At 46.1% G+C, this 21309-nt stretch overlaps 1 non-coding gene across 1 annotated transcript; it reads right to left on the bottom strand.

Annotated features, from left to right (window-relative positions):
* Positions 1 to 3786: 3786 nt before the first annotated feature.
* LOC119806050 lies at positions 3787 to 3893 on the bottom strand. The gene has a single exon (XR_005284095.1). It is a non-coding gene; the product is annotated as a U6 spliceosomal RNA (small nuclear RNA).
* Positions 3894 to 21309: the final 17416 nt, after the last annotated feature.

Genomic DNA, 21309 nt, shown 5'->3' with positions numbered 1-21309 from the left:
TAATCAAGGAAGTGATCTGTTTCCTTATCTTACAAGTGTGGCTTTAATTCCTATCTTTAGACTTGTAGGTGGAGACTTCTCATTTGTTTCCCGGCAACCCAGACCCCAAATAACCACACAGAAACTGTATTATTAAAATACTGCTTGGCCTATTAGCTCACGTTTCTTATTGGCTAGCTCTTATATCTTAACCCATTTCTACTAATCTGTGTATTGCCACGTGGTTGTGGCCTACCAGTAAGGTTTCATCTGGCATCCTGTCTCCTGCAATGACTACATGGCTTCTCACTGCTCTGCCTTCTGTTTCCCAGCATTCTCTGCCTCGCTCTATTCTGCCTTGCTGCAGGCCAAAGCGGCTTCTTTATTCATTAACCAATAAGCAACGCATATACAGAAGGACCTCCCACATCGTAGACTGACAGGTTTCCACTGCTCTAGCACAAAAGACACAAGCAGACATTAGGGCTGAGAAGTTACTGATTTGAGAAAAGATAGGAAACAGCACTCTGGGCAGACACAGGCCAATTGATTAGGGAAGCCTAGTGATATTTGGAAATGTTTGAATGCATAGGGATATTACTCTACTTCCATGCTGGTGTCATAGTCAGAATAAGCAAAGCCATCTGCTTTGAGGAATGACTCCAAGTGTGACTGATGAAACACTGTCCAGCCTTACCACAGCGCCTGTGCAGGCGGACTTGTGTGCAAGGAATCTAGGCAGGCACAGCTCCCTTCATCTTCATTTCGTGCCTCATAAGGCTCTTCTGCATGTTGAAAGCCAAACATTGTGTAGGAGACAGAGGTGGGGAAATGAATGGAAGGTCAAAGATCATGCAGATGATGAAGGCTGGCAACGAAGGGGAAGTTTTCCTTTTTCGCTCCTCCCTCTTCCCTTCCCTTTTTCTTCCTCTTCTTTCCCCTTTCCCCACTTCTCTGCTCTTCCTTCTCTTCTCCTTCCCATTCTCTTCACTCACTTCATTTCCTCTCTGCTTTCCTGTTTTTTCTTTTTTTCTCACTTTCTCATCCTTTTATTTTTTTTGCAAAATATAGTATATTCGTGTGTATATATGTATGTATGTATGTATATATGTGGCATGGAACCATGGTCTGTATTCTGTCAATTATATTTTAAATAAATGCTGATTGGCCAGTAGCCAAGCGGGAGGTATAGGCAGACCAACCAGACAGGAAGTAGAGGCAGGTCAATGAGAACAGGAGAATTCTGAGAAGAGGACGCAGTTGTGACCCCACCACAGAAGAAGCAAGATATGACTGCCTCGCTGAAAAAGGTACTGAGCCATGTGGCTAACATAGACAAGAATAATGGATCAATATAAGTTATGAGTTAATAAGAAGCCTGAGCTAATGGGTCAATCAGTTTATAATTAATGTAGACTTCTGTGTGATTTCTTTGGGACTTAATGATTGCAGGAACTGGGCAGAATAGAAAACCTCATTCAACATATATGTATGTATGCATGCATGTATAGAGAGGCAGACAGAGAGGTAAGAGCAGAACCGGCTCTCTTGCTGATTGCTGCTGTGTCTCCATGCTGCTGTGTCTCCTAGCTGCTGGCCTTTCAGCTTCTCTCTCTGTCTTCCATTCTGTAGGAATGCTGGGATTATAGAGGCCCCAATCTGGCTTTGTCTGGGCTCTTGGAACCCATACTCAGGTCTTCAAGTTTGTGTATCAAGCATTCCTTCCCCGCCCAAACCATTTCCCCACTTCCTGCCCACCACCCTGTGTCTCCTCAAAGAGAATAAGAGATACTTTTGGTCGCTCGCACTGCATCTAATTAAATTTGCATCTAATTCACTTTGCATCCTCATGGCTATGGTGTGTGATCTGTAGAGAACATGTTGAGTTTTGGAGTGACTAATTTTTATTATGGCGTCCTTTCAGGACTGATGTAAAAACAGTTACTGTGTTCAGAAGATGAAAGGTTCAGTTGGGACTAAAGTAACCATGAGAGACTTTTAGGGAAGCAGTGGCTAACAGCGATCTGTAGGATGCAAGAAGTTTAGATTGACATGGCAGAAGGGCAGCGAGATCCATGCAAGTCTGGAAACTGGTTTGGGTTCAGACAGTGATATTGACTTCAGTTTCAATCTTGTTGAAGTATTTTGAATTACATTTAAACACAGATAACATATTTACATGAATCTAAACTCAAATGGTAGGTTCAAAAGGATGGAGAGTGGAAAGGTGAAAGAAAATGAAGCTGTCTTCCTTGTTTCTGGCCACCAAGCTCCTCTCCATTAAGACAAATGTAGCTAGCATCTACTCCCTGTAGATACTCTTCGTGTTAGCTTGGCTCGTGTGGTAGGATTCATGAGCAACACTGCGAGCTGTGGTTTGTGCCCTCTGTGACTGAACTAGGGCACCTTTTGTATTTCTAGCCATCTGTAAAATTTTTATTTGATTTCTTTCCTTTACCCATTTTTTAATTGTTGCTGTTTTTTTAAGATTTATTTTTTATCTTTATGTGTATAGGTATTTTGCCTGCATGTATTTCTGTGCACATATACATTTCTTGGTGCCCACAGAGGCCAGAAGAGAATGTCAGATCCTCTGAACCTGAAGTTACAGACAGTCGTAAACCTCCTTATGAGTGCTGGGAATTGAACCTGGGTCTTCTGGAAGAGCAGTCAGTGCTCTTTAACCCCTGAGGCACTTCTCCAGCCTGGTTGTTGGTGTTACAAATTTCTAAGAATTTCTTTTCTCCTAAAGAGACTAAGTAGTTCCTATGTTGAGCAGGACAGCACATGGGAGGTGGAGGCAGGAGGATTAGGAGTTCAAAGTCATCCTCAGTCACGCAACAAGTTTAACTAAGGCCAGCCTGAGTCTTTGGAGAACATGTCTCAAAACAAAACAGATGTTTTAATTATTTTTTTCTAGTTTTATTTTTCCCCCTTTTGGCAGCTATTGGAATGCATTTATTTTTTAAAGTTTAACATTTTTTTAATGGATTCTGTTTTTTCAGAATCCATATTGATCTTCCTTTTTCAGAAGAGAAGAAATAGGAATGCCAATACCAGATGTGGTGCCTGTCATATGCCTGTTATACCCAGCACTTGGAAGCTGGAGACAGCAATAGCAGAAGTTTAAGGGTATCAGCTTTACAGAGAGTTCTAAGCCAGCCTGGACTATGGAAGAATGTCTCAAACAACAATAAAAAAGAAAGCAGGAGCTGTTGCCAGTGTGGACCCTCACCTAGGCGTGGGGTGACACATTAGACAGCTGCATTTTTGGGCTCAGCTGGTTGCAAGCACCAGAGATTCCTAGGATTATGCATATTTGTAACTAACTAATGTTATGGATTTTTTTTTTGTTGTTGTTTTTCAAGACAGGGTTTCCCTGTAGTTTCTAGAGCCTGTCCTGGAACTAGCTCTTGTAGACCAGGCTGGCCTCGAACTCAGAGATCCGCCTGCCTCTGCCTCCCGAGTGCTGGGATTAAAGGCGTGTGCCACCACCGCCCGGTTTAATGTTATGGAAATATTTTTTATCTCCTAAGAGGCTGGGACTTCTGCTAGACCTCATAGCCAGAGTTAATATATACCTTGAAGTCTCTTAGTGTAGTGGACCCCTGAGCTATAGTTATGCCATTTTGTGCAAGTATTCCTTAGAATACTTTAAGTGCTAAAACCATCTCGGGTAAACTGATCTCTGGTCACGTAAACTAGCCATAAATGCAATGTGTCCCTGACCTCAAAGTTGTGAGAACTGCCTCCCCAGTGCCGGAATTAAAGGCGTGTGATGCTACACCCAGCCCTGCTTTTCTTTTTTAAAATCCAGAACACTTCATGAATTTGAACTTCATCCTCATGTATGAACCGTGCTAATATTCCCCATATCGTTCCAGTTTTAGTGCGTGGGCTGGTAAAGCGAGCACCCTCTGACTTTGATGCCAGTATAGTCTTCCCTGTTTGGAGATAAGATGCCTTCCTTATCCTGTGAGACACTAACACTCTCTCCTTTATTCCTAAATTTACTTTGAAAGACCAGGATAAATCCAGACCCCCTAACAGGAAGAGTAGAGCCAGAAATCTAGGTTAGCCGGTTCAGTGACTTTGTTCCAGGAACTGGCTGACCACAAAGTTAGATTATAATCTTGAGAATAATCTTGAGAAATGGGGAGTTACCCCTTGTGATTATCACTGTTTTTTTTTGGGGGGGGGGGGTTTCGAGACAGGGTTTCTCTGCAGCTTTAGAGCCTGTCCTGGAACTAGCTCTTGTAGACCAGGCTGGTCTTGAACTCACAGAGAACCGCCTGCCTCTGCCTCCCGAGTGCTGGGATTAAAGGCATGCGCCACCACCGCCCGGCTATCACTGTTATTTTTGGAATCTTCCAGTGACGGCCTCCCCACCTGCTTCGGGTTGTGTATTCTTCCCTTAAAAACCCCTTCTCCCAGCTACTCGGGGTCGAACTCCTCTACCCCTGCGTGGGATAGGAGTCTTGGCCTCAGCACGCTGGTTCCTGTCAATAAACCTTGTGTGATTATAGCACGGTCTCTCGTGAGTTCTTGCGGGCGGGGGTCGTGTTATCCCGAGACTTGAGTGAGAGTCTCCCAACTCCGGGGGTCTTTCAACTTTATTACTGAATTGTATCTTTTCTGCCTGCAAATTCTATCTTATTGTTTATCTGTTTGTTTTAAGACAGTATCTACATATTCCTGGCTGTCCTGGAACTCACTATGTAGACCAAGCTGGCTTCAAACTACAGAGATCCTCCTGCCTCTGCCTTTTGAGTGCTGGAACTAAAGGCATGTGCCACCACCATACCCTCTCCAAAACCTACCTTAACTTTTATCTCTGTTGATCACCTCTGTAACTGTGGGATTATCCTAAAATACTATAATCTTTTGCTTAGATTGTTCTGAGTTTTCTTAAATCATTTCCCTTCTGCTGCTCCTCCCCCAAGGTAATAATAGTCTTTTTCCACAGCCTGCCTCTTATGCCCAAATGCGCAAAGTCTCCACAAAATCAACAAGGAAACTGAGTCCCATATGTAAAAGCAAAGAGCCTTTATTTTAATCAAGTTTAAAAACTTGGTCTCTCTACATGTCCAATGTATTGGAATAATTGGAGAGCCCCGAGTTCAATTAGAATAAGGTTTTACAGTAGTAAAGGTGGGGGTGACAGGTTTCTGAGGTTCAGGACCCCTGATTGGCTGACATTTGTCTAGGGTGTCCTGGTGAATGTGTGCTGGCTGGTGTTCCTATCTACAGCGCTGGGAATGCCAGGCATTTCCTTTGAATGGTCTGCTCTTGGGTGGGGGTCTGGTAATCTCAGCTTGTGGTTTTCTGCTACCAGGTATTGCTTCAGGGTAAACTACTGAGACTCAGGACTCTTGTTAAATTTATCGAGGGCTGAGTTCTACTCTGGCAAGTAATAATGGTTAAAAATAAAGAACTTCCTTTTGGGTGACCTGCCCATACTTAGCTTATCATGGCTGGCCTTATTTGAAATTGGATATGAGATTGAAGATATAGTTTAGTGATAGCGTGTTTATATGAAGTCCTGGGTTTAATTGGTAGCATTTCTCCCTCCCTCCCTCCCTTCCTCCCTTCCTTCCTCCCTCCCCCCCCCCCCCCACACACACAGAGAGAGAGAGAGAGAGAGAGAGAGAGAGAGAGACATGTACACACCCTGTACATCAGATCACACTCCTAGCGAATTAATTACTTGAGTCAGTAAATTAGAAAAGAGCCCTGCAATGTGACAGACACAATTCTCGGTGTTGAGAATATGTAAACAAATATCAAGAAATCCTTGTTACCATGGTGCTGACAAAAGTAGTGGTGGGGGGAGCTCGGTGTGTGTTCGGTGGGGTGAGAAGCAGTGTGGCTGTGGGGGGAGCTCGGTGTGTGTTCGGTGGGGTAAGAAGCAGTGTGGCTGTGGGGGAGCTCCGTGTGTGTTCAGGTCAAGCAGATGGGTTAGAAGTCTCCAAGAATCAAAGGAGCTGAGGATGAGCTATCGTGGGGTGGGGGGTTACTCCTGCAGAGGGAACGGCAAGGGAGAAGACCTTGGGAGGAAATCACAACTGGACAGCTGAGAATACATAAGAAATGGAGTGAGCCCAAGTGAAGAATTGATGGAGGCAGTGACCATAAAGGTCACAGTCGGGAGCCATTAAAGCAGTGGTTCTTACCCTTCCTAGTGCTGTGCTGATCCCAACCATAAGATCAAATTTTGTTGCTACTTCATAACTGCAGTTTTGCTCCTGTTGTGAATCCTAATGTAAGTACCTGATATGCAGGAGATCAGATGTGCGGCCCCTGTGGAAAGGTCATTCCTTCCACAATGGAGTCACCACCTACAGGTGAAGAACTCCTGATTTAAAGAGTTTGAGTGAGAGATAGCCCCATCTACCCCACAACCTTGGCTACTTGGCTCCTTCCTTTTCTTACTATGCCAAACCCGTACTCTAAACTATATTCCCATCCATAACGTTTTTTGGCCAAGGTCTCTTATAACTGAGGATGGCCTGGAATTTGTCATAGAGCTGTGGTTAGTTTTGAACTTCTGATTGTCCTGCTTCTATCTCCTAAGTTCTAGGACTATAGGAAACATAATTCAGTACTTCCGAAATGTTTAACAGGTGCTCAGCCACAGAAGTGAATCCCAAATTCCTTTTTATTTTTCATTTTTAGAGACAGTTTGAATAGGTAGCTCAGGTTGGTCTTGAGCTTCACTCTCTCTAGTGGCCAGGATCACAGGCCTGTGCCAGCAGACCAGGAGCTATGTGTTGTTCTTTTCACACCCTCAGATGCAGTTCATGACTCCACAGCTTCCTCTTTCTTTCTGAAATGCAATGCTAGTCCCAGATCTTTTCCTTCCTCCCTCCATCCCCCTTCCTTCTCTCCCTCCCTCTCTCCTTTCCTTCTCTCCCTTCCTTCCTCCCTCCCTCCCTCCCTCCCTCCCTCTCTCCCACTCTTCCTCTCTCCTTCCCTCTCCTCCTTTCTTCTTGTCTTTCTGTCTCTTTTCCTTTTTTTAAGACAGAGTCTCACTTTGTAGCTCAAAGCTTGCTGTGCAGACCAGGCTGCCCTTGAACTTACAGTGATGTCTGTCTCTACCCTCTGAGTGCTGGGATTAAGGATGTATGCCACTGTGCCAGGGGCGTACAGATCTTTATCCTGTGGTTTGAAACCCTCTGCACCTCTTGGTGCTCAATGGATCTTCTCTCAGCACAGTTTTGAATGTAATACCTCATCCTACATCTATATGATTAGGGTCTTGTGAGAAAACGAACCACATTGCATGTTCTAGTAAGATAGAATTTATTTATTGATAAATATTTTATTTTAAATTATGTGTATGAGTGTGTGCCTGTGTGTGGGTAGGCTCACTGTGAGTGGGTAGGCTCACTGTGAGTGAGTGGGTAGGCTCACTGTGAGTGGGTAGGCTCACTATGTATGGGTAGGCTCACTATGTGTGGGTAGCCTCACTGTGAGTGGGTAGACTCTTTGTGAGTGGGTAGGCTCACTGTGAGTGGGTAGGCTCACTGTGAGTGGGTAGACTCTTTGTGAGTGGGTAGGCTCACTGTGAGTGGGTAGGCTCACTGTGAGTGAGTGGGTAGGCTCACTGTGAGTGGGTAGACTCTTTGTGAGTGGGTAGGCTCACTGTGAGTGAGTGGGTAGGCTCACTGTGAGTGGGTAGGCTCACTATGTGTGGGTAGGCTCACTGTGAGTGGGTAGACTCTTTGTGAGTGGGTAGGCTCATTGTGAGTGGGTAGGCTCACTGTGAGTGGGTAGACTCTTTGTGAGTGGGTAGGCTCACTGTGAGTGAGTGGGTAGGCTCACTGTGAGTGGGTAGACTCTTTGTGAGTGGGTAGGCTCACTGTGAGTGAGTGGGTAGGCTCACTGTGAGTGGGTAGGCTCACTATGTGTGGGTAGGCTCACTGTGAGTGGGTAGAGTCTTTGTGAGTGGGTAGGCTCACTGTGAGTGGGTAGACTCTTTGTGAGTGGGTAGGCTCACTGTGAGTGAGTGGGTAGGCTCACTGTGAGTGGGTAGGCTCACTGTGAGTGGGTAGACTCTTTGTGAGTGGGTAGGCTCACTGTGAGTGGGTAGGCTCACTGCGAGTGAGTGGGTAGGCTCACTGTGAGTGGGTAGGCTCACTGTGAATGGGTAGGCTCACTATGTGTGACTACCTGAGGAGGCCAGAAGAGGGTGTTGGGTTTTCTGGAGTTCGAGTTACCTGCAGTTTAGAGCGACCTGACTTAGGCGCTGGAGCTGAAGGTCTTCTGCAAGAACAGTAAGCATTTGTAACTGCTGAGTCATCAGTCCAGTCCCAAGATAGAGTTCAATATAAGGAATAGGTCACATGGGTGGTGAGAAAGGCTGAATTTTGAGTGGGGCCTGGTGACCAGGCACCCCGATACTCAGGAAGTTGAGGCAGGGTAATAATCTTCAAGTACAGTGTGAGTTCAAGGCCAATCTGGGGCAATACGGAGACTGTGATGATGTCCCAAACAGTGGAAAGAAGGCTGGAGGTGTATCTCAGTGGCAGAGCCTGCCTAGCGTTTGAGAGCCCTGAATTCAATCTTTAGCACCACAGAAGACAGAGTCTCCAACCAGAATCAGGCCACCCAGAGATTAACAAATGAAGGAGTTGCTAATGTGGAATTAATTGCATGGAAGTGGAGCCTTTGTTCTTTCATGTAACCCAGTTTCTAGAACAGTAGCTGGCATCTAATAGGCGCTAAAGCAAATATTTATTGAGCAAATGAAGTTTGTTCAACGATAAGATCCAGAGCATGTGTTGTGTGGATTGCATGCTCAGTGCCAATCCCAGCACACTGTTGCTCCAGGGCAGCCACTGAGGACTTTGTAACAAATAACCACAGCCCAGTGGCTTAAGGCAGTGGAAACTTATTTACTCACAGTCCTGTGGCCCAGGCTTAAAAATAGAAAAGACGTTATCAGAGCCACATCCCTCCAAAGGGCACAAGGAAGGACCCTTTGCTTGGCATTCCGTAGTTTGTGGTATGGCTGTGCCAATCTCTCCACCGTCTTTGCCTGACCCTCTATGCCGTTGTGAGCCTGCTTTCATTGTTTGTTTTGGAGACAGGGTCTCATGTAGGCTGACCTGGCCTAAAATGTGATGTGTAGCAAGATGACTTTGGAATTCAGATCCTCCTGCCCTCACTTCCTCCGTGCTGGGATCACAGGTGTGCACCCCCACACTGGGTCTACGTGGCCCTAGAGATTTCACCCAAGGTTTTTGAATACTTTCTAAGCACTTGATCAGCGGACCTGACTATATCCTGTTCTGCCCTGTTTTGGGGGTATGGCCTTTTTATATGTAGCCCCAGTTATTGCCTGGTGTATAGTCCAGGATGACTTTGAACTCATGGAAATCCCCCTGCTTGAGCCTCCCAAGTGCTGGGATTACAGGCACATGCCATCTAAGTTAGTTTGGTGGGTGTCTCTTGTGAGGGGACTTGTCATTGGCTTTAGGGCCCCTTAGTTTTCTGCAGACTCCCTTTTCCCAGCAAATCATAATCACAGGCTCTAGGACACATAGTTTGGAGGAGGTGGGGAGGTGGGATTACTACTGAACTCACTTCAACACTCAGTGACTATTCGTGTTTGAGTAGCTGAACTGACTGGTATTTGTGTTTCTTCTTCTCCAAACTTCCACAATGTCATTTGACTGACCAAATAAAAAATTAAAAAATTCATACTTATTTCCTCCAAGATGTTTCAGACAATGTTAACCCTTGTCTACCTGCTCCTGTTCCAATCTTTCTTCCCTTCTCCCTAGCCCTCAGTTTATGTCCTAGACATATCGGGACATCATTTCTGAATTTGTGTTTGCGTCTGTGGTTCCTTCTGCAAATGCTTCTCTACCCCTTGATATTTTAGTCAACTCCTATTCATCCTTTGACTCTCAACCCCAATGTCCCTGCTTTGTTGCTGCTCCTTGCATTCCTATGCTGCACTGGTGGATTCCTAGCATGTGGTGCCTTGTTTGAATAAAGAAGTGAACTCAGCAGGATGGGGGTTCAGGGAAGAAAGCCTGAATGTGCTAGGATCTGTAGGGAAAAGAGGAGAAAAGTCAGCACCAGAAGCAGGTAGGAGGCAATGCAGGGGTGCTGGGATTGACAGGTTCTTGGCTTCTCTATAAAGGCATCTGAGGTTTGATGGACTCTGTGGGCAGTGAGCTGACACAGTACAGAGATCTGGGACCAGGAGACAAAGGCCAGAAGATGCCAGGCTTAGGTAGCAGCAGGAACAGGTGGCTGGAAGATGCAGTCTGGTTTTCTCCAGCTAGACTTCCTACGAAGGGATAGATCATTCTAGCAGAAAGACTGGAGCACAGCTCGTACTAGGTCTGAGGCATGGCGCCAAGAGCACAGGAAGGACAAGCTGGGACCCCTGTACACTGGGACCCCTGTGCACTGGTCTCTGCTGAGTCCAGGGGCAGGGTGATAGACAGGGAACCAAATAAGGACCTTATCAGTCCTATATGCCAGTCTGAACGTGCAGTGGCCTCCAAGTATTGGCCTCTAGGTACTTAACAGAGTGGGCTCTTCAGTCCTTCAGTTGCTGGGTTACAGACTTTCATTTAGGGGTCCTGGCCTCTAGTGGTTTTGAGCACAGGTCTCTGTCATTGCATGGCCTGACTGTCACGGAGGGAGGCTTGACTGCAGCTCCCTTACCATTGCGGAGCTGGAACAAGGAGTTCCGGGTTTTGTGGGTGCCCAGTAAGAGGTCTTGACCACAGAGTTCATGACCTAGGGAGCCCTGGTCACTATCGGGGTGGGGCTGGAGTATGAGTGCGTACATCCAGGGAGGATGACTGGAAGAAGCCGTGATGATGGAAGACCTGGAGGATCTGATCCTCCAAGCCTGGCATCTGAGGGAGAAGACGCTTTCTTTAATCCTGAACTGAAAATGGAGAAGGCTTTTCATATTGGCCAAGTCCAGCCTGTTACTGGCACGGCCAGCAAGGCTCACAATAGCCAGCAGATGGCACTGTGGCCTCACATGAAGCCTGAACCAGATCCGGCCACAGGAGGCCTTTCCCTAGGGTGAGAAGGGTCAGAAAAGACAGGCTCAGCTGCAGGCTGTGCCTCTGTGGTTACAGTGGGATCAGGGAGGGGAAATGAGATGAATTCTCACAAGACTCTCTGAGGAGATGTCTCCAGGCAGAACCTCTGGAGACAGGATTCTGTGTGTGGCTTAAGCTGCCCGGGTCTGTTGCAAATATCCCAGGAGGGTCAGCAACCCAGAGGTCTGGAAAACCTCTCTGCAAGTGGAGCCTAGCTGCCCCCACCCCATGGTTGAATCAGCCGTTTTGCCATCCACACACCGCAGACAAGCTAGGATCCTCCCGGAATGTCTGTGCCAGACCTTGTGAAACAGAATTAGCCCATGTCCCAGTACCACCAGACCTCTCAAGAAAGGGGCCTAATCATACACCAGGGCCTTGTCCTATCCTGACACAGCCAGACAGGGGCTCTTCCAGCCTACAAATAAAGGCACTTTGGAGGACCCTGATATTCAGGCTGGCCCAGCACCCGTCCTTGCACACTGGCATGCCCCAGACTCTTGCTGCTGTCCACTTGGTCCAGAGTTGTGACAGGGTCTATTCTGTGGCAGCTGGGGTAGGACAGGACCGTGAGAAGTTACAGTACTGGGCATGGGATGAAGTTCTAAAATGTGCCTACATCTGAGAAGTGACACAGTTGTGAGCTGTGATTTCTTTTTCTCTCTTTCCAGATTTATTTTATATGTATGAATGTTTTGCCTGCATGTATGTAGTGTGGAGCTTGGCGGGCAGGCCTGCTTTTCATCCTGCCCAGCTCCCGGCCACCGGGCTAGCTTTACCCCGAAATAATTACACACAAATTGTATTCTTTTAAATACTGCCTGGCTCATTAGTTTCAGCCTCTTACTCACAACTTGCTTTAACCCATTTCTAATAATCTGTGTAGCACCACGAAGTGGTGTCCTACCGGAAAGATTCTAGCGTACGTCCATCTTGGGCTGGAGCTTCATCGTGTCTGGCATCTCTCTGAGGAGAGGCATGGCAGTCTGACTAACTTAGGAGAGGTGTGGCATCTTACTGATCCTTCTACCTCACTTCCTCTTCCTGTTCTGTCTACTCCACCCACCTAAGGGGCGGTCTATCAAATGGGCCAGGCAGTTTCTTTATTAGCCAATGAAATCAACTCAAACAGAAGACTCTCCCACATCACATGTATGTATGTCATGTGCGAACCTGGTGCCCACAGAGGCCAGAAGAAGGCATTGGATCCACTCATAACATTATGGATGGTTATGAGTCACCACTTGGGTGCTGGGGACTGAGGTCCTCTGCTCAAGAAACAAGTACTTTAAACCACCAACCCACCTCTCTAGCCCTGTGTGCTGGGGCTTTAGCTATAGTATGGATGGTGCAATGGCTCTGTTGTCGGGCCTTTGATACCCAGCGTTCATGGTGATCATTCATAAAAGGTATCATGACAAATCCATTGTGTGAACGTGCTTCCAAAACTTTGTCATAGAAGACTAGTTTCATTAAAAAATTTTCCTTTTTAAGGGCTGAGAGACCGGAGCCGGTATCAGGAGGTCCACGACGGCCTGTAATTCTAATTCCAGGGGATCTTACTCCCTCTTCTGGCATCTGTGGGTACTGCATGCACATGATCCCCAGACATATTAGGCAAAACACTCATCCACATGAAATACAAAATAAATCTTTCAAAAAAATTAAAAATTCAATTTTGAACATAGATTTAAAGGGAATTTAAAGAGTATAATGTTGCTGTGTAGCTCTCCCTCAGCTCCGCGAAGATGAAATCATGTGTAACTGTTACACACCCGTTAAGGCTGACAAATTAGCCCTGGTGTATCTGCAGACTGGGTTCAGGGATCAGCAGCTTTTCCCACCATGTCCTCTTTCTCCTTTGGGACCTGGGGATCCTAGAGTGCATTTAGAAGAATTTTGAATTATAAGACTCAAGGCACACACTGTTAGTCTTTTTAGTTTGAGACAAAGGCTTCAATATGAAGCCAAGGAAGACCTTAAACGTCTTTTCATGGTCTATCTATGCTGGGCTGGCCCACATGGAGCAGGGTTTGTATCTGGGCACTGGGATCACAAGCATGTGCTGCTTTTCTCAGTTTTATGTGTTGCCAGCAATCAAACCTTGGGTTTTTTTTTTTTTTTTTTTTTTTGCACGCTGGAATTGCATTCTACCAACTGAGCTGTATTCCCAGTTCTGACCTTGAACTCCTGGTCCACCTTCCTCCTCTTCCCGAGTGCTGGTATCATAGACATGTGCCATCACATCAGTTTTCAAGACTCTGAGGATTTTATGGCTGGAGAGATGGCTCAGCGGTTAAGAGCATTGCCTGCTCTTCCAATTCCCACATGGTGGCTCATAATCATCTGTAATAAGATCTGGTGCCCTCTTCTGGGCTGTAGACATACACGCAGACAGAATATTGTATACATAATAAATAAATAAATAAATAAATAAATATTTAAAAAAAAGACTCTGAGGATTTTATACAACCCTAGTCAAGTCACCCACAGGATGAGCTGTAACCCCAGATCATGGTTTTTGTTCTTTTTGAGACAGTCTTGCTATGCGGTGCTGGTCTGGTGCTCACTTATGTAGTGAGTAAGGCTGATCTTGAACTCAGCACCCTCCTGCCTCAGCCTCCCAAGTGCTGGAATTACAGACATGGGCCACCACATTTGGGTCCACATACTATTAGTCTATCAAATTTTTTAAATACCAACTTTTTTATTTTTGTCTCCTCCCCGCCACATACACACTTTTTTTTTTCCCTATGTAGCTCTGGCTGTCCTAGTACTCACTATGTAGACCAGGCTGACCTCCAATTCACAGAGATCCACCTGCCTCTATGTCCCCAATGCAGAGATTAAAGTTGTGTACTACCACATCCGGCTTTTTACAAGTTTCTTAGTATCAACCTATGAGTTATTTATTTATTTATTTATTTATTTATTTATTTATTTGCGACAGGGTCTCTTTATTATATCTGCATACTGAAACTCACTGTGTGTACCAGGCTGGCTTTGAACTCACAGAGATCTGCCTTTCTGGGACAGGCAGCTATCAACCTCTGAACTCACAATGATTGATAGCAAGCAGATAAGGACTGGTGGTGGTGCCTAGGCCACACCTGGAGTAGTGATGGTATAAAGACTAGTTTGCTCATGGTGGCACAGCATTGGGGTGAGGTGGTGGGAACCAACTGGAACACAGGGGTCTGAAGAATGGGAAAGATGGTGGCCATATGGGTGGGTCCTGGCCATGCCCTGCAGAGATGACAACTCAAGTCCCATAAAACTCCCAGTAAGACTGTGATCCCGATGGTACAAGTTGTACTGAGGCTTTAGTACAAATGCTTGCAGCAGTGTCTAGGCCCTGATGACTGTTATGAGCTCATTGAGCTGTCATGGTCAATGGGCAGAGAACTTAGAAAGACAAAACCATATACGGCCCGAGAGATTCCAGGGTCCCAGGATTAAGCCAGTCTAAGAACTCTGGTGAGTCAATGTCACCTTACAGAGACTCAGGCTGAGGGTGGAGTGGAACCAGGAAGTGCTTCCTTTCAGGAGAGCAAAGATTCCCTCCAGGAAGGAAAAGAACAGCTCAAGGTGATGTGCTCTTGACCCAGGTTTCATCTTTCCCTTTTTGGGATCTGGATACTGGGAAAGTAGACACCTCAAGCCTTAGTCTCTCCGTCTGTGTAGTGGTGGTGCTGGTGCTGCTGCTGCTGGTGGCGTGGTGGTGGTGGTGACTGGAGGGATAGCTCAGCATTTAAGGTGGTGTTGCACGCCTTTAATCCCAGCACTTGGGAGACAGAGGCAAATGGATCTCTGTGAGTTTGGAGCCAGGCTGGTCTACAGAGTTAGTTCCAAGACAGCCAGGGCTGTTACACAGAGAAACCCAAGAAAGATTCTGGAAAAGAAGGAATTATGTAGAAACATTTCAAAGGTGTTTGTGGTGGAGTCAAACTCCCCTTCCTACTAGGACTGCCTGGCAATTGACCAGTCTTCTGTCTGGTTTCCCTTTTCTTCCCTAGACAGTGTCTCTTGTGGTCCTGGCTAGCCTTGAATACTCCAAATAGCTGAGGCTTGCCTTGAACTCCTGATCTTCCTGACTCCTTGTAAATAGTGCTGGGATTAAAGGTGTGTACCACCACAAAACCACTTTTCTCAACTTTCCCTCTAGGCTCCACTGGTCTTGTGAGGTTAGAACCAAGGTTCTGGCAGGATCTAACCCAGCCCAGGTCTCAGCCTAGCACAGATTCTGTTAGTGTGGGGAATGGATGAAGTCCCGAGCGAATGTGTGCTGTTTACATATGCACAGCCACGTCAAGGACCTCGATGCTTCAGACCATGGGAACGGTAAAGCCTTTTGTGGGTCCATGTGCAGATGTTGGCACCATGTGCAGGAGAATGTCACTGATGAATGCTTCCTTCATTTCGATGTTTACAGCCTGAGATGGATCACTATAGACACTTCCTACCATGGTTAGCTAAACCTGTCTCCCTGATATATAAAACACACACAGAGTTTCCGGTCTGTCTCCCTCAAAGCACATGTCCTCCTGACTTTGGTTTTCCTGTATGTGTGTCTGTGTGTCTGCGCTTCATCCCCTCGTTGCTTGGGTCACGTCAACCTCATTCTGTACGGGTGAGTCACCTTAGCTTCCTGACTTGACACCAGGGCACACTTACACTGCCAGTGTTGGAGAGACCTCCCTGTGGCCCTCTGCAATCCTCATCTGGTTACTTCATTTGCACGTTGTCTTTATCATCTAGTCAGTATTGAGCTCAGCATGAAAGCCTCCGTCTACCTTATTCTCCCTATTGCCAGTACCCAGTTGTTGGCTCACTGTCAATGTTTAGTAAAGATTTGTTGCCTGAGTAGCTGGGTGTAAAATGTGATTTAGAATGAAATTAACACAGGAATCCAGATCATACAGCCAAATTCCTTTCTAGAATCAAATATGTTGCCTGGGATAAAGATGACCCTGATGCATGTGGATTTCATATTCATCATAAATTTGGGGCTCCTACTCAGTGGTTGAGTGCTTGCCTAGCATGTGCAAGACTCTGGCTTCTATTCTCAGCCAATAAAAAGAAAAGAAAAGAGAGGAATCAATTATTAAGCAATCAAGCAAACAAATAATGAGACAGAGAAAGAAAAAGAAAGGAATCAACATACCATAAGGGTAGAAGCAGCCATCATTGGGAAAAGAAGACTTTATTCTGTACACATTTGTCATCAAAGCAAAAATAACTTTGGTCCTCTTCTTTTACTATATATCAAGTATTTTCTAGATGGAGAGAAGGAGAGAGAGAGAGAGAGAGAGAGAGAGAGAGAGAGAGAGAGAGAGAATACAGCAAATGAAGACCCCCAACAAATCCCCAAGACAAACCCAAAACTATAAAGCATCTATTGACGCTTTCTGGCAAGTGTCTCCACTTTCAAAGTAACAGACATGTTCCTGACAAAGAGATTAAACATTTGGCTGACCTTACTCCAGGGTGTTTCAAGTTTTAGCATTAAAAACAGATAATCTGAATAAAAGAACAAATGAAGGGAATTTGTTTTTGGTCTCATTTTGTAGCCTTGGCTGGAACTCATTATATAGACTGGGTTTGCCTCCAACTCACAGAGATCCACCTGCCTCTCCTCCCGGTGCTGGGATTGAAGGCTTGTGCCACCACACCAGGCCCAGTGAAGGAAATATTTGCAGTTAGCTGTAGCAAGAGCTGGTGTGACACCTTTTTTCTATTTCATTTTGTTTTTTATTGTTTTTATTGAGCTGTATATTTTTCTTCACTCTCCTCCCCTTTCCTACTCCCTTTATACTTTCTCCCATGGTCCCCATGCTCCCAATTTACTCAGGAGATCTTTTCGAGACAGGGTTTCTCTGCAGCTTTTTTTTTTTTTTTTTTAGAGCCTGTCCTGGAGCTAGCTCTTGTAGACCAGGCTGGCCTCGAACTCACAGAGATCCGCCTGCCTCTGCCTCCCAAGTGCTGGGATTAAAGGCGTGCGCCACCACCGCCCGGCAGTGTGGCACTTTTAATTCTAGTGTTTGGGAGGTTGAGGCAGAAGAATTGTGTGTCTGAAGACAGCCTGGGTTAGACAGCAAGTTCAAAGGCAGACTCCATCTCTAAAAGAAAAAAAAATGTAAAGTCAAAACAAAACTAAACAAAACAACACCCCTCCAAAAAAATGACTTTAAAAGACTCTACTAAAGCACTCATAAACAGGCCAAGCACAGACTGTTAGAAGTCTCACAAAAAGCAAGTCAAGAAAGGATCTAAGCTAATAATTAATGCTAGGAGAGAGGTCAGTCAGGGCCAAAACACCAGAAAGGTTTTATGGGAACATGGCGTGTGGACGTATTCTCAAAGACTCAGGCATAAGGATGAGGGAAAAGGCTGCACATTTGGGGACATTCCTTACTCAGTTTCCCACCTTCGCCCAGCTCTCTTTGGACTTTGTGGGGCTTCTGAGGCCCAGAGACGACTCTCACCTTAGTTTCTCTCGGGCTATGAAAACAGTTGCAGAGAGGGTGGGTGGTCCACCACCACGAAGCTGGTCAGCGAGCTGGTGAAGGAGGCTGACTCATCCATCCCGGTCCTGGTTCATCTCCTTCACCCCTCTCCAGGTGCCTCAGTTCTTACAGTCATTCTCAGCCTCTCTGTCTCTCTCTGTCTCTGTCTCTGTCTCTGTCTCTCTCTCTCTCTTTTATTATGACTGAAAATGCCTGCCTACCCTTGCCTCTCTACTCATAACTGGTTCACTCCCCCCCCCACCTTAAATAAGTCAGGGATGTGAGCAGAACTTTCTTCCATTCTTCTGAACATAGTTCAAACTGGCATTTTCATTTTAAGGTCTTAAAAATATTGCTTTTAATAAACACCTTAAAGTGAAACAAGAGCTGCGTATTCGTTGCCAAAAAGACAGATATAGAAAGCATTTTCTGGAAAAGTTCTTTTGAACAGAAGAGAAAATAGAAAAGATTCCCCAACATCTCCTTCTGCAGAGCACTGCACCCTGCTGTGATAAGGGGACCCTGGCCTGCCGCTGGCCTTCTGGGCACCCTCTGTCAGGTTCCAGGACTGGCAAGATGTGGGCATCAGTGGGAGGCCAATAGCGAGGTCTCTTGCTATCTGACTGCCTCCAGACTGCGCTGTCACGATTCACACCCGAGGCTCTGCCTGCTCAGGCCTCCCACTCAGCTTCCTTTCTGGTCTGAGTTTCGTGACTCACCCTGTGCTGTGTGCAGCCGTGCGTGGAGGCCATTCTTAAGCTTTCCTTCATCACCCACACATGGTAGATGACGTCCACATGCACACGCATCTCAAAGGCTAAACCCAATTTTATCTAAACCCAGGAAGAATTCTTGCAGGAACCAAAGCCAATGGTAAAAATAATGATAACATATCAACTAGATACAATAATCTGAACTTGACAGAACCGTGACTGTTCGCAGTCTGCCCACTCCTGCTGGCTACACGTGGAACACAGGCCTAGGAAACACTTCCTCAGTATAGGCTGTGGTGCCTTCCCTTTGCTCTCCAAATTAGTGAGGGTGCATTGAGTATCCAAAGAACTTTAGTGGTGGGAGCCCACTAAGCTTCATGTGTGTTTTAAAGTATTTTATTACATTTATTTATGTGTATGTGTTTTCATGCATGTGTACATGTATGGGGATGTATGTACGTATGTGTCATGGTGAACACGTAGAGGCCAGTCGGCAACGTATGGGAGTTAGAGCTGTCTGGTTGGGTTCTGGGGGTGGACCTCAAATCCTCACATTTGGTGGTTATTCACTGAGCCATCTTACCAATCCTATATGTTATTATTATTTTTTTTTTTGAAACAAGGTCTTACTCTGTATTCCAGGCTAGCCTGGAACTCACTATGTAGACTGGGCTGGCCTGGAACTTGTGAGGATACTCCCGTGACACCCTCCTGAATTCTGGAGTCCAAAGCCTTTGCCGCTGCACCCACCTCAGGCATATATTCTTAACTGCAGTTAACATGTTGTATTTTGTGTTTGCTTACCTGTCTATTTTCCTATCAAACTTAAAAAAAAATAACTACTATGTTCCTGAGTGTCCAGCACAGCAGTGGATTTAGATAAACAGATAGATGAATATACAAGTGAGCAAACCATTTTGCCTAGGAAGCTTGCATGTCCCCTTTTCTGACTTCTAAGCAGCCTGTTTTTACTGCAGGCCTCTCTCTGGGTCTCTGGTGTCCCCAGCCTCCAGCAACTGGTAACTACGCTTCCTAAACTCAGCCTGTCTTCTGTTCAGCTTGGATAGCTGGTCTCTTGTGTCTGTCTTGACATTTTGGCCTCATTTTCTAGGCCTCTTTAGTTAGCTTGTTTTGTCTTTTTGCATGGAAGTTTTGAAATATTCCCTTTTCCCTTCCTTCCTTCCTTCCTTCCTTCCTTCCTTCCTTCCTTCCTTCCTTCCTTCCTTCCTTTTTTTTCCTGTTTTTTTGAGACAGGGTTTCTCTGTGTAACAGCCCTGTGTGAAACTCTGCGTAGACCAGGCTGGCCTCTAACTCACAGAGATCTCCCTGCCTCTGCTTCTGGAGTGCTGGGATTAATGGTGAGCGCCACCGCACCCAGCTTGGAATGTTCTCAAGAACTTATTTATCCAAGAGTAATACACACATGTACAGTTCCAGCACTGAGTAGACGAGAGAGGGACAGGGCAACCCTGGTACAGTCCTAGCACAGGGCAGACGAGAAACAGACAGGGTGACCCTGGTACAGTCCCAGCACTGGGCAGACGAGAGAGGGACAGGTTGACTCTGAAGCCTGCCTCAGCTACACAGTAAGATGGTATCAACACTCAGACTAAAGCAAATGAATGAACGGAAAGGAACTTGATTTACACCCAGGGTCTTCTCTAAGCCTTTCTCCCAGGAACAGCCGGCCAGATGTACGTCATGGACAGATGTGCGGCTTCACCTGTTTTTCACCCAGAGAAGGAAGCATAGGCCTGGACACAGAGACAATCCAGCTCATTTTCAGCATTTCTTATGCCTTTTTGTTTAATTTTTTTTTAAAAAATTCACGTGTATGAGTGTTTTGCCTGCCTTCGTGATGAGTGCCCTCGGAGGCTAGAAAAGGCTGTTGGATTCCTTGGAGCTGGAGTTACAGACTTGGGAACTGCTATGTGTGTGCTGGGAATCAAATCTGGGTCCTCTGGAAGAGCAGCCAGTGCTCTGAGTGCTGAACCGCTTCTCCAGCCCCATCAATAACCACGCAAGGGCAGAGGTGACGGCTCAGAGTGTAAAGTACAAACCTTCAGGACCTGAGTTCGGATCCTGAGCACTCAAGTCAACAGTGGCATGCCTCGGTGAACCCAGGACTGGGCAGTGGCGTGTGTGGGAGGGACACACATACACACATGACAAACATCCATGTAAGTCTGAAATCTGTGCCTCCCATGGGGAGGTAAGTTTAATTTTAAGCACTGTCTCTTCTCCAGACTTATCATAGGACCTGTGCTCAGTAAATTCACTATGAATGAATGAATGAATGAATGAGTACGGACTGACTGACTGACTGAAATTAGTGATTGACCCATTTTTGCCTTGGGTTAACAAGAGGTGCTTTTATTTCTCTGACATGAGTCCTCAACCTGGAGGCTCTATTTATTAATATTATGGAAGGTAAAAAGTAGGCTTTGGGGCAGCTGGTGATGGAAACAGTGGTTAAAGTTTAACAGAGCCCCTGCCTGGCAGGAGTCGACTGTCCAGTTAAGAGCAGGAAGGCCCAGCATGGGCCAAAACAGAGGGAAAAGATGGCTCAGGCTGGGGGTGAAGTTTTTTGTTTGTTTTCTATCTGACTCTAATTGCTCTCATGAGTCACACTAATTTCTGACCCTCTGCTATAGCCTCAGAGGATTTGGGGTCAGAGTGGAAGCAGCTCTGTTTCTCTGACACTGTCCGGGAGGACGGTGTGTGTCAGATTCATCCCAGAGAGTCATTGCTAATTGCTGCTAACACAGGCAGACTGGGCAGAGGAAGCTGCTGCTGGCCTTTGGGAAGCAATCTCTAGGCTTATCCCAATTAGAGTCTATACCTCTAGAGGCCTGGACACAGCTGTGTCCTCTGTCTGTACCAAGGGCTCGGGGACAAGGCAGAAGGAGGAATCTGGGGGATTTCAACTTCTTGGGGGACCAGAGGGAAGTGGAAAACAGTTAGTTGCGTGGTCTGAAGGGACTGTCTAGCTCATCATGCTTGCTGGACCTTAACGAAAGATCTTTGGCCACA

This window comes from Arvicola amphibius, chromosome 1, assembly GCF_903992535.2.
Source record: "Arvicola amphibius chromosome 1, mArvAmp1.2, whole genome shotgun sequence".
Taxonomy (NCBI): Eukaryota; Metazoa; Chordata; class Mammalia; order Rodentia; family Cricetidae; genus Arvicola; species Arvicola amphibius.
This window is presented reverse-complemented; position numbering and strand designations above follow the sequence as displayed.